Source organism: Epinephelus moara, chromosome 19 (genome assembly GCF_006386435.1).
Source record: "Epinephelus moara isolate mb chromosome 19, YSFRI_EMoa_1.0, whole genome shotgun sequence".
Classification (NCBI taxonomy): domain Eukaryota; kingdom Metazoa; phylum Chordata; class Actinopteri; order Perciformes; family Serranidae; genus Epinephelus; species Epinephelus moara.
Window position 1 is genome coordinate 905477 of NC_065524.1, and position 11269 is coordinate 916745.

General features: G+C 42.5%; 1 protein-coding gene across 2 annotated transcripts in view; it reads right to left on the minus strand.

Annotated features, from left to right (window-relative positions):
* hspa12a (heat shock protein 12A) overlaps positions 1–11269 on the minus strand; it is a 248915-nt gene that overhangs the window by 50194 nt on the left and 187452 nt on the right. The window lies entirely within an intron of this gene.

An 11269-nucleotide genomic window follows, 5' to 3' on the forward strand; every position in this document is an offset into this window, starting at 1 on the left:
AATATTAATGAAGGAGCGCCTACTGAGCGCAGCTTTTTATTGATCGTTTGAACGTCGCGTGGTGGTCATTTTCGATTAAAGGCCGACGTCTCAGCGACGTCTTGGCAATGAGCAAACGCTCGCCCTGCTACGTCTTAACGATGTAAACTTGATACATCGGGCCGACGTCGGCCAGATGTATGTGTGCTATCTGGGCAAGCTACATTCTGCAGCTGCACCGCGATCCTGCTCGCTCACAAATAAATAATCTCCAATATTAGACTATTGAATTATGTTCCATCAGTGCGACCAATCACATCGATAGAGATCATTATTCACTGATCCTACGTGTCTCTAGCTTCACACTTCATTTTTATAATTTTAACTGAGATTACACATTTTTTGCAATAAACATTTCAGTGCAGGCGCTGCTCTGACAGACTGACAGCTGTCTGATCCATGCGTATGGAGGCAAAGACTTATACAAAAAAAAAAACAAAGAAAAACCTTCCACTTGCAATAAAAATGACAGATTTTTTATTCTGAGCTGAGAGTGAATTAATTCTGTGTAATATTTGAAAGTGAAGACAAAAGACGATGTTCAAAGAAATGATGCGCATAAAATCAGTAGCCTAACTTTAGATAGTCCAGAGTAACAAACTAATATCCAGCCAGGGTTTAGATTGTGGCAGACAGTAAATGCTCCGCTAATTAATGCACTTCGATACGGACTGAATGAATGAGGAAATGAAACAGTGAGAGGGAGGAGACAGAGAAAAACTCAGGGTTTGTTGAAGAAAATCTGCTCCCGTCCAGGTTAGGTTCACAGACTCAGTTGCCATAGTAACTAACACCGGGCTTCAGTTACCTCTCTTTCTGGAGCTGAAAACCCAGAGTTTCATTTAGGGTTAACATAGGCTACTCGGAGTTTGTCTGGAATAGCTACCCCGCTGATCTAGTCAGTCTGCTAGAGTAGACCTGAAAACTAGATGGTTCTTTTTACTCCACCATAGCAGGTAGTGTGAATCTCTAAACTGTCTGCAGAATTATTATCAAGTGTCACCATGTGACCACAACTGAGGGGAAAGTCCAGTGACAGCTTAACTGTAACTGATAGTAGCCTATAGTAAATGCCTTTCCATAGATGTACATCTGTTTTTTCCCATCTGGCTGTCAACATAGGCCTATTCATTCATATCTGTATTTTTGATGACAACTTTGATGCAGTGCGACCCCTGCTGGTCATTTTTAATAACTACTTTTGGCGTGCTTGCTGTCATGTTGATAGTTTTACCGAGAACAGACTTCACTGTTCACGGTACATCCTGAAGAAAACTTACTATAGAGCTTTCATTTTCATGTTCTATCTGCTGCATATTAACAGGCAATACAATAAAACACTGTTGCATTACTTCATAGCCTGTCTGTGTGGGTCGAATCTGCAGCCTCCGGGTCTGCAGAGACATACTGCTGGCGTAAAGGCCAAGCAGTAACCTTATTTTGAAGGGCACAGCCCAAATGTAAGTGACGGAGCAATCAGAAGCAAGGGAGCGCTGAGAGCCCGCCCACCAATGAAACGAAATATGGAGTGGTAAATTTGTTTTTTGCAGTAGGATCAGAAAACAAGAAATTGAGCTGAATTTCGTTTTTTCATTTTTTTGCCAAAAACGAAAAAACGACTTGTTTCTGGTTTCTGATTGTGTCAGTTATTCCCAGAAAACAAACGGTTAAAAGGTACCTTGGTCACCAATATTCCCTGCACTATCTGTGACGTAGTATGCTTGCTTATCATGGGTGTTGCCGGTGTCATCGTGATTAATGAGCAGCAGGCGCAGCTGGCAGGGGCAGAGAGGAGATGAGAGAGCAGATCAGCAAAGGCTGTTTAATATGGGTTTAAAATTTCTTGAACTAGTCCTTCCTATTCCCAAAGCATGGGTCCAATCGTCAATCTGAGCAGGGAGATACAGTTGTCCCGAAAGCAGACATATAGTTTTTATGTTTGTGGAGTCAAAAATGCGATCTTGGTCGCAAGTTTAAGAAGTGTTGCCCCCTCACCTTTTTTCCAGAAATTTCTCCTCTCACTTTACATGGCAGTGAATGAGAAAAAAATCGCCGCTCCCTTCGCTTGGGAGCTCACTGACCCAAATGTTTAAGTGTGAGCTATCGATGGTGACACCAGTGCGACCAGGACAAATTTTCCTGCGTTTTTTGGTAGAAATTGTGTATGTACAGTGAAAATTGTGGCCTTGGCAGCCAATTAAAGACAAAGTTTTAGACGATTTTAGACCTCTCTCCACTCTAGCTCACAGCTGACAATTTCTCCACATTTGCTCATGGTACTTGCAGAGGCACAGATTAAAAACAGTAAAAGATATGAAAAAGATGAAAACATGAGTGAATAGATGAGACCTGTGGCAACATTTCAACGTTGAAATGGAGTCTGTAGCACAAAGTATGGAGAAGCTGTATAGGCTCCATAAAGGCCAATTATTGCTCCTTTTCTCCATTCATTTTCTATGGGACAGCTTGAGGTTTTGTGTAAAGTCACCTTTAAGAGCCTATAAAATCCAAACCGTTCATCTAATGACAAAGTTGTTTAGATGGTTTGTTCAGCAGGGTGTGAGCTGTCATGTGTGCGAGTTTGAAGCCGATACGATAAATGGTGTAGGAGGAGATATTTTTTGGCACTTTATGGGGTTAATTTTTTCATTTTTATCAAATTTTTCGCCAGTCCTGACATGCATGCCCATTTTGGTGAGTTTTTGAGCATGTTTAGGGGGGGCAAATTAGGTGTCAAACAGGCGGCAGGAGAAAGAAAGAAAGAAAGAAAGAAAGAAAGAAAGAAAAAGAAGTCCAGATGCTTTCCAAAAAAAGGAGGGTAAAACAATGAACTGAATGTGTGATTTTGAGTGAAAAACAAAGCAACACAGACAAAAATGTTTATTATGGGGCTTACTGTACATAACACTTTTAGAAAACCTGAATTAAATACCTCTAAACTACAGCGGCTGTGGCTCAGAGGCAGAGCGGGTTGTCCACCAATCGGTGGTTTGATCCCTGGCTCCTTCAGTCTGCATGTTGAAGTATCCTCGAGCAAGATACTGAACCCCCAATTCAATCAGTGTGTGAGTGTGTTAAAAACTGAGTAGCAGGTGGCACCTTGTATGACTGTCTCGGCCACCAGTGTATGAATGACTGCGTGAGTGGGTGAAAGTGACTCGTAGTGTAAAAAGCGCTTTGAGTGGTCGAATGACTGGAAAGGCGCTATACAAGTGCAGGTTCATTTACCATTTACAGGAAATGTGTTGTTTCAGCTCAGGCTCCATTTGGCTATAGAGGCCATAGCACCAGCATTAGAAGCTCCTATTGGCTCAAGTGAGGTGTTAGTAGGAAGGCCAGAAGCTACCTCCATTTTGAGATCCCATTTGGTCAGTTTATTTACATGCAGGACAGAGAAATTATGGATAATAAGTGGAGACGGTGGTGCAGTGGTTGGCATTGTCGCCTCACACGAAAGCGTTGCTGGTTCGAACCGGAGGATGGGGGAGCCCTTCTGTGCAGGTTTTGCAGGTTTTTCTCCAGGTACTCTGGCTTGCTCCCACAGCCCAAGACATGCAGGTTAATTGGTGACTCTAAATTGGCCGTAGGTGTAAATGTGAGCATGAATGGCTGTCTGTTTCTATGTGTCAGTCCTGAGATAGTTTGACCTGTCGAGGGTGTAACACGCCTCTCGCCCAATGTCAGCTGGGATAGGCTCCAGCCCCCCGCGACCCCTAATATGTTGAGCGGTTACAGAAAATGAATGAATAAATGTGGAGAAATATAAATGTTTGAAAGGATGCAACAGCAGCTTGTGAATATCTATAGATGTAATTAGAGCTGGGTGGTATGGCCTAAAATCAATATCATGGTATTGTAGCGTAACTTAAGGCCTAAGAGAACTTTCTTATTAGGAGTTACTGACTAAAGTTAATTAAATAAATTGGGCGCCAGACAAGCACTTAAGCCTGTCAATAAATACTCAGGGAGCCGCTCAGGCCTCACCTGCCCCACGCTACAAAACACAAATGATCAGGTCAAAAGGTCAAAATGCAGTTTCAAACAAGTCATTATTTCAATATTTCTTTCACACTTTACACAAACCAAAGTCACTTACTTAGAAACAGGAACACATAATGTAAACAAAAACATAAAAGTCCCAGAGAGTCTCAATGTGACTCCTTTTTTTCACTGTCCATTATGAGAATGAGTGTGTCTCTGGGTGTGTGTGTGTGTGTGTGTGTGTGTGGGGGGGGGGGGGTCAGTCAGTCTCTGAGGAGTTGAAAGAGGGGAAATCCAGGCTCAGTAATGAGGGATAAGTTTATGGGGTTGTAGAGGGGAAAGGAGATGTTGTATGAGAGGGCCGGATTATTGGTTGACGGTGAGGTTGGTGAGAGCAGACAGGTGTGAGGAGAGCCTTTTATCAGCAGGAATGTTCCAGTAAGCCACCATATCACTCAGCACATCCAAGATTCTCTTGTACACTTAGTATTTCCGTGGACAAACATCATAACAGCAAAAAAAGGCAAATGAATTGATCAAACCCGCTCTTGACGTTTTCCGGAGCTGCAGAGCAACAAGTCAGCGGTTTCTCAGCTCCCAAATCCTCCGTTCCACTACAACAACAATCACAATAAAGTATTAATTTCATGCTTGCAATGTTAGGATCTTCAAGTTCCTCCATGAAGGGAGAACTCACCTCAAGGAGCTTGTGAAGATCAAAGGTGAATAACTTGGACTCAGAAAAATGCTTTGTTTGGTTCAAAAACTCCTCTTCTCATGCCACTCTCCTCCACACTGGCTCTGTCCCCCTCTCACACCTCACAGGTGTATGCAGTCAGCAATTATCTTCAGCTCCTCTGCTTGACCACACCCCTCCTTCACCATTACAACCACTCCCCTGCTGTCACACCCACTCCTCCTCTGCTCGGAAGAAAAGGAGCAGCCTGCTGTTTTTAGGCAGTCTGCTACACTCTCCCCCCATTGTGGGGAGAGTTTTTTTTTTCTTTTTTTTTTTCTTATGCGATCAATCATCGTCGGTGTTGGTCCTTTTCCATTTGTTTGTCTTTGTCACCTTTGTTAATCCGAGAAGCCCAAAAACTCTTCATCCTCAGAAGAGTCTTGAAGGATGTCCAGAATTCTTCGTCTCTCCTGGCTCTCCAGATCCTCAGCACTTGGATAAAAGGGTTTCAGATTACAGACATTCACCGTTCGAATATCCATACCCGTGTCCTCCCTCACAACGCGGTAATTGATGGGTCCCAACTGGGTGATCACTCTGTATGGGCCTTTCCACTTGACAGCCAACTTTGCTGTGAATTTGTCCTTAGCTCTGGACTGGGGAAAGTGTCTGACCCACACTCTGTCCTTAGGTTTTAAACTCACATCCCGCCTATTTTTGTTGTAGTTCCTTAACTGACGTTTCTGTGCTTTGTCTCCACTTTCTTTCACTCGAGCATAGAGCTTTTTTAACTGATGGACAACATCATAAGATGGGGAATCCGGAGTAGGAACACCCCTTTGCAGAAGTTTATCCATTGGACTCTTCAGCCTCCTTCCCATTTGCAACTCGGCTGGTGAGACACCTGTTGTCTCCTGAACTGCAGAATTCAGAGCGAAACGGAACTCCGGTATAAATTTGTCCCAGTCCTTATGATTGTCGTCCCCATAAGACGTGATCATGCATTTCAATGTACGATTTACCCGTTCCGTCAGGTTGGTTTGGGGATGGTAAGCAGTAGTAAGCTTGGGGGTTACTGTCCATTGCTCACAGACTTCCTTGAAGACAGAGGAAACAAACTGTGCACCTCTGTCAGATAGGATGAAATCTGGGACACCCCATCTGGTGAGAATTTCTCCCTGGAAGATGCGAGCAATGGTCTGAGCATTGACGACCCGGAGAGGAAAAAATTCCACCCACTTAGTGAAGTAGTCCGCAAAGACCAAGAGATACTCGTTTCTCTCAGGACTCCGAGGCAGAAGACCCATTATGTCAACACCCAACATGGAATTGGGCCTGGTGACTGAGGTCTGCTGGAGCTTCCCGGCAGGTTTTCTGTTGTCTGTTTTGAGACTCTGGCATTTCAAACAACATCGTACAAACTGTTTGACATCTCTCCGCATGCCAGGCCAAAAAGCAACTTCATGTAGCCTTTTGTAGGTCTTGAATATTCCCATATGTCCACTTAAAGGGTCATTATGGTAAGCTTGGAGCATGTGTTGGACTAAGCTTGCTGGAATGCAGAGTCTGTAGTGAACTTGGTGGGACAGTTTCTTCCAAAGGTACAACTTGTCCTCCAAAATGAAATAGTTTGGCTCAGATTCCTCATTTTCTGCCAGAGCTTTGAAAATGTTTTCCATTTTTTGATCTTTGTGCTGTTCCTCCCAAACTAACTTGAGTGTAACTGGAAGAGCATCGGCATCTTTCTTACTGGAGTAGAGAGTGCAGACACCACAGGCAGGGATCATAGAGAGAGCATCGGGGACAACATTCAATTTTCCTTTCCGATATTCCACAAGGAAATCGAATTTCTGCAACCGGAGAGCCCATCTAAGGAGACGGCTAGTAGTTTTCGTTGAACTTAAAACCCATTGTAGGGCAACATGGTCAGTGACAACTGTGAACAGTTTAGGCTCAAGGTAATGTTGCCATTTTTCCAAAGCCCAAACTACTGCAAGGCACTCCTTTTCTGTAGCCGAGTAGTTTCTTTCAGCTTGGTTCAAAGTTCTACTTGCATAGGCGAGCACTGTATTGCCACTTTTTTTCTGTGTTAGAACAGCTCCAAGTCCTGTTTCACTCGCATCTGTATAGGCCACCAAAGGTAAACTGAGATCGGAGTGACCCAGAATGGGAGGAGCTAAAAGACGTGCTTTCAACAGTTCAAAAGCACTTTGACACTCTTGACTCCAGATGAACTTTTTCCCTTTTTTTCAGGACATTTAATGGTTCAACTATCTGGGAGAAATCAGGCACAAATCTGTGGTACCATCCAGCAAGCCCAAGAAACCGCTGAACTTACTTGAAATTTCTTGGCACTGGATACAACTGAAGAGCTTGGCTTTTGTCAGGATCAGCTGAAATCCCTTGGCCATTAACAACATGTCCAAGAAACGTCATTTCCCCCAGACAAAATCTGGATTTTTTCAGGTTAATGGTCAGGTTAGCTTTGTGGAGTTTATCCAAAACTCTCTGAAGATTCTCGAAATGCTGAGAGACTGAGGAAGAGTAGACAGTGATGTTATCTAGGTAGACTAAACAGATACTTCCACGCAAATCTCCAAGGACCGTCTCCATCAACCTTTGAAAAGTTGCGGGAGCATTCTTCAGACCAAAAGGCATCACATCGGTTGAGCAGTTGATGCAGTTTTTAAAGGATTAGATGGGTTTGGCTGGTAGTTTGGACATTGGCCAGGTGAATGCTGGCCATTACATCTCCAGCATAGCACAGTGTTTTCAGTTGGTTTATTAGAGGCAGTTTTCTGATTTCTTGAAGAGGTATTCTCATTTCTGAACTTTGTTCTCTGTTCATATTTCAGCTGTTGTTCAAAATCTTTTTCCAATTGATGACCCAGGCGTACCAGTTCATCAACCTTGTCCACTCTGCCCCTGAGCTGGCTTGCTAGATGCGGTTTGATATTCTTCAAAATCATCTTGACTATTGTAGACCAGGGAGAGAGGAGTTCCATCTTCTGCACAGAGCTCTATAGGAGAAGGCAAAATCTCGTATGCTTTCCTCCCTGCCTTGTTTCCTATTTCTCACTCGTTCAGCTAATTCGTCCTCATAATCATCAGCAAGAAATGCGGACTGAAAAGCTGATTCAAACTCCTTCCATGTGGTTACCTGGGATTTAGCTATTTCCCACCAGTCCCGGGCTGTACCATAAAGGACGGTTCTGAAGGTTGCTAGGAGATCAGAGTCAGATAATGGTTGTAGAGCTAGAAAATCTCGACATTTAGATAGGTAATTAAGAGGGTCAGGATCATCATTAGGTTTTCCATAGGTTGGAAATAGCAACTTGATATGATCACCCTTTATACCAGTGGAGGGCATTGAGGTTGCAGAAGGTGGTTTATATGATTCTTCAGGGTGTGAAACAGAACTTGAGGAGAAACGAGATTCAGGCTCCATTTTCTTTTCTAGATCATCCAATCTTGTCCCGACATCTTTTCCATGATCCTTCATGTTAGTCTCCATATCTTCCATTTTTGTAGATAATCTGTTTATCTGTTTCTCACAGCAGTCAATCCCTTTCACTAAGGTTTCATTACTATCTTTGATTGCTTTTTTCACAGCACGAACTTCTTGCTGCAGTTCCACTTGGAGTTGTTCAACCATGAACCGTATCTCTGACAAAAGAGAACCTTCTGAGTTTTTCACTTCCTCTGAGGTCACAGTTTTAATTGCTTTTACTATTTGATCCAGTTCCTTTTCCATCCTTTCAGTGGTTGACGATAAGGCTGCTTTAAGGTGAGAATAATGTAAATCGCTTTGTTCAACTGAGACTTTGAATTGCTCCTTCGAAAGACTTTGATTTTCTTTGACACATTTTTGTAACTCTTGGATTTCTTTGTCCTGGTCCTCCATTTTCTTGACAATTGTCCACCAGGTGTCCTGAGTCTGTGCAGCCATTTTGCTCAATTCTCTTGCAGGGGTCACAATTGCTCCAGGTAATTCACACTGAGATATTGAACCAGAGACTGAAGATAGGGTTTCTCTGCTGCCCTCTGTTGGAGCAACCCTGTATGGCACGTTTTGATGAGTTATTGTTTCATACTCCCAAACCAAGGATTGTAGTGAAGCATTGAGATGCTCATATGGAAAAAACTGGACTCGGGGTCCGGTTTGCCTCATGGAAGGCTAGGATGGAGTCAAATAATGTTGGGGAGGGACTGGTAAGTTTTGACTTGTATGGGTTGGTATGTGTATGGGAGTGTGAATATTATGAGGAGGGGAGGGGGTGTGGATATTAGGTGCTTCCGGTGCCTCTATATCTTGAGACACCGTACTTTGATGAAGTGAGTCTTGATTAGACATGATTATTTGTAACCCATGATTCAATTCATAATTAAAGCTGCAAGCAGCTGTGATCGGGCCCTCGCTCTCCCGCGCCACCGCAGGGGCCAGCAGCACGCATCACTGAAGCGCTTATGTGAAAACTCAGAGTAATGACGTGGTGTGACGTTTCATCTTCCTACTCCAAGAAAACCCCTATGGGGAGGGGTTTTTGAAAATTTCAAGGGGGCACCATAGAGGCATTTTGTCCCCCCCATGGGCGACGCCCCTATCAGATGTAAGAGCTCACCATTCTTGACCTGTGTATCAATTTTGTGAGGATATGAGGTTGCTGAAGCCATCAAAAAGCCAAACATATTTGGCGGCGAGGACGGCGCCATAAAAGCCAAACATATTTGGCGGCGAGGACGGCGCCATAGCAGCCACGCCCCTTGACATACACAAAAGCTTTTAATAACAGTTGATCAGCACGGTCTCAGGTGCTGAGGCTGCCGAGCAACCAGGGGCTGCGGGGAGATCCAGAGCAGGCATGGATTGGTGGTGTAAATGTGGGGCTTACTGGCCACTTTATTAGGTACACTTGTGCAATCTAATACAATCCAATACAACAGCTCTGCCACACATTCTACGTTTACAAAGCTTTTACATTTTCATCTTTTGTCAGAAAGGTGATTATTCTACTTTATTGTTGAGGTCGTAGTGGGTGGTGTTGGTTTACTGGACTGCAATATATTTAAAAGTGTTCCTAATATTTTGTCCTCCTCAATTAGACAAAATTAGGAGACCACCTCAGTACACCACCACCATTCACTATGACCTCAATAATAAACAAAGTAGAATCATCACTTTCTAGACGATGTCAACAATAACCGGAAATGTATATGCTTCGGGGGAAAAATCATGGTATAGTCGTTCTACTGGATTGCATTCGATAACACAGGTGTACACAAAGTGGCCAGTGACTGTATGTTACATACATACCGTATTTCCTCAAATAGTAGCCGGGGCTACTATTAACAAAAAAATAGTTTGGGGCCAGGCTACAAATAGGGGCAGGCTACTATTTGAAGGAGGCTTTTAATAAAAGAAAAAAAAAAATCACAGCCAAATTTGAAAATACAAATACTGTTTTTTTTTTTAAATTTTAACAGCAGAAATATTGATGTAAACTTGTCTTTACAGTAAAAAATGTATATTTTCTATATAGTATTACAAATAAAGTACTGTATTATTTACAGTAACAAACTTTACTTTAACAGTAAAAATAGTTTTTGGTGTTTTTGTAAATCACCACTATTTACTATTTACTACAGCACAGTGTACTAGTTGTCCTGCCTTGAAACAGTGCATCATCTCATCCTCTGTCCCATCTGCAGCCACCGTGATGCCACACACCTTACAAGACAACATGCCACAAATGAATTTTAAAACTAGGCTACATTCATAATTATGACTTTTTATCTCACAATTCTGATTAGGAATGGCGATTTTTTTCCCCATTACTGGCAAAAATGGGCTTCCACAGATAAAGATGGTATGGTAAAAATATCAGTGCCAGAGGCAGTCCTGGCTAGTTTTACGCCCTGGGCGAACCATCCCTCGGCGCCCCCTGCCCCACCCCCCACGGTACGATACCAGTGAAAGTATCAGGGTTTTCTGAGTAGTATCACGATACCACGGCAAGAATGAGGCAGATGTGCCTTTTGTCATTTATAAAAAGATAAATCACTTTTCTATAATACATCACTGATATTTCAAAGGAATAAATTAATTATTGACTTATTCATACTTCAAAAACAGCATCAATAAATGATTAACATAGGGGGGATCAAAATAAAAAAAATAAATAAAATAAAAATCAACCAGCCACCCTCCTCCCCTGACAAGTAAAGAACAGTCCCTCCATAAGTAAAGAACAGTCCCCAAAGTGCGGTGAGGTTTGTGGGCCGTTACCTAGGGTTACCATATTTTTATTTCCAAAAAAGAGGACACTCGGCCGGCCACGACATAGCCTACTCAAATGATACTCGCTGTTTACTCAAATTTTAATATATTTAAAATTGATATGTATGGATAGAAAAGATAAGATAAGATAAGATAAGATAAGATAAGATAAGATACACCTTTATTGATCCCATAATTGAGAAATTCCAGTGTTACAGCAGTCAAGGAGAAAGTCAGATTAAAGATTTCAAATTTAAACTTAAAAAACTTAAATAACTAGGCATGCAAATAAG